This window comes from Acomys minous, assembly GCF_964271855.1.
Source record: "Acomys minous genome assembly, chromosome: 19".
NCBI lineage: Eukaryota > Metazoa > Chordata > Mammalia > Rodentia > Muridae > Acomys > Acomys minous.
The window spans coordinates 19,069,837-19,072,467 of record NC_140499.1 but is presented as its reverse complement, the minus strand read 5'-3'; the positions used below and the strand labels follow the sequence as shown (position 1 = coordinate 19,072,467).

Here is a 2,631-nt window from a genome sequence, read left to right as displayed (position 1 = left end):
TATCACGCCTTTGAGTACTCTGAATGTGCCACTGGTTCCCCACTGGGCTTGCCATATCTCTACTGATAATATGCCGATAATCTTTTTTTTTTCCAGCAAGGTTCAGAACTTTAATACGTTTTCCTCATTGAATAAAAATGTCAATGATGTGATGGGAAAAACCCAAGCAAATCTCCAGTCCTTGTTTCAACCTTGTCTCAGCCAAACAGAAAGCATCCTTGTCTGCAGTACAGAGCAAGATCCCTTGGTACCACTATGGGAAGGGGACTAAGGATGAGCAAGGTCCCTGGGTACCACTGGGCAAAGGTGACTCAGGATGCCATATTTGGTGACTGGAAGGGAAAGGAAGGGAAACCTGGCACAATGCTGGGAGAGGGAACTGGGCTTCCACTCTTGGTGATACATGGGGCAGTGCTGCTGTATTTGCTGAGCATTCAACCACTGGAGGATGCAGTGCATATGGAAGCAGTGTGAGCACTGTCCCCACACCAGGGGCCAGTCATCAACAGGCACCTTACAGACTGAACAGCAGCCATTAAACACCATCCTGCAGATGCTGCAGTTCTCACCATTGGCTACCCAGAGCCAAGGGGACCACACCATTCCAACACTTAGTTTTCACCTTCATGGCAGCGGAGTCTGTGACCTAAGGGACACGCTACACATTCACTGGGAGACACTCCTGCCAATAATATTAACAATGTCTTTTGTCTATTGTCTTAAAGATGTTTTTGAACATCTGATAATTTAGTTACAGTGTGGAGTATTGGCATGCTATTGAGTTACCTTTCATGGAATCAATGGAACTTATGAAGCGACATGTCCATATTCTATCCAAAGCCTTTGTCTAGTCCTGACTACTTGACCTTGGGGAATAGGTCAGTATATTATCTACTTTCCTCATTCTAGTAATAAAACATGTGATAAAGTGACTTAAGAAACAAATATTTATTGTGGCTCTTGACTGGAGGGTACAGTCCATAATTACAGGGGATTTGTCATGACAAGGGTGGGTGGCTTGCCACATTGTATCTGCAGTCAGGAAAACAAACACTGGTGCTCAGCTTGCTCTCTCCTTCCTGTTCAATCCCTGACTCCTGTCCATGGAGTGGGCCACCTACATTTCAGCTGAGTCTTCCACTCTCAGGTACACTTCACTGAAAACGTACTCACACATAACTCAGATGTCCTCCCATGTGATTCTAAATCCACCTTATTGCTCACCATGTTTAATCATGTGGTGTGGCTTTGGGGCAAATGCTCACTTTGAGCTCAATGGGTAGAGGGTTTGGTTCAGGTACATAAAGAGTGGATTTACTTTTGACCCCTTTGGGGCTCCTGTAGGCAACTTGGTGCATTTCTGAGAACTGGTCCCAGACTATGTCCTACAAGTAACTGAGCCACAAGGATGCACCCTGGTCCTCTGCAGAAGAGTTCTGTCGACGTATCTTTGAGAACGCAGAGTCACATGTCTCATGATGAGGAAGGGAGCTCTGAGATCATAGATGATAGGGTCTACCACCAACTTAGTGAGGCATTTGAGATCTGTGTAGGAGCAAAGCCAGTGTTCCTGTCTGCAGAGGTCTTAAGCTGGTTCACTCTCTGGCTTATTGGAGAGCCAGAGCACTTCTGAGATTGTATCTGAGAAAGCCTAGATTTGAGTTTTAGGGGCATTTCTGGTTTCTCGTGGCAAACTCAGATCAACTGGTCTCCTTCTGGGTTCCAGTACGACACTTCCCAGTGGCCTTAGCTGAGAGGTAGCGGTGCTAAATTCTAGAGCCATTTCAAGGGTTATAAAACATGAAGAGAAGGCCTGTATCCTGAGGTTCAGAGTCACCTGACTCCTTCTGAACTCCTTCACCAGTATTTCCGGCTGCAAGTGCCAAGCCAGAGGAGGTGACAGAAAAGCCCCTGTGGGCCCAGGTCTACTTCTGGTTGAGGGAGGGATTGCTGTCCGTGAATGCACTGTGTGGTCTCCAGTGTCTGATTTCAAGGTGATCTTTCCAATCCCCGAGGTCCTTTGAAGCTCTGCAACTTTCTGCCTGAACCCCAAGACCCCCCCCCCACAAAGCTGCTAGATCTGCAGAAGCTATGGAGTTGTTGTTGTTGTTGTTGTTGTTGTTGTTGTTGTTGTTTGGAAATATGGGTGGGTCCTTTTTGTTCTATCATTTCCGGTCATCCTTTCACACTTCTCATTTATTTTTTTTCGTTGTGTTTGCCATTTACCTCACAGTTTTCATTTTATACTTACCAACTTTTGATTATTGACTACCTGCAGAATATCACCACTTTCTCTGTTATGATTTGATTAGGAAAAGTCCTCTCAGAACAGGCTGATGTATCGACAGGTTTGGTCCTAGCTGGCAGTGCTACTTTAGAACACAGTGCAAACATCATGGCTGGGCCCGGGCTGGAAGGTCACTAGGAACATACTAGGAAGGATGTACCTGTCTCTGGTCCCTTCCTGTCTTTCTTTATGCTTCCTGGATGCCATGTGGTGAGCAGCTCCCTGCTCTGCACATTCTTCCATCATGATCCTATGCCTCACCATTGGCCCAAGCGCTGCCTAGGGCCCCACCCAAAATCGTGGGTCAGATCAGGAGAGATGGCTCAGAGGTTAAGAGCACTGAC

At 46.5% G+C, this 2,631-nt stretch overlaps 1 pseudogene across 1 annotated transcript; it reads right to left on the bottom strand.

The window, feature by feature from the left end:
• Window positions 1-267: 267 nt before the first annotated feature.
• On the bottom strand, window positions 268-628 carry LOC311590287 (anaphase-promoting complex subunit 11-like; annotated as a pseudogene). Its single transcript has one exon. The product of its transcript is annotated as an anaphase-promoting complex subunit 11-like (transcript).
• Window positions 629-2,631: the final 2,003 nt, after the last annotated feature.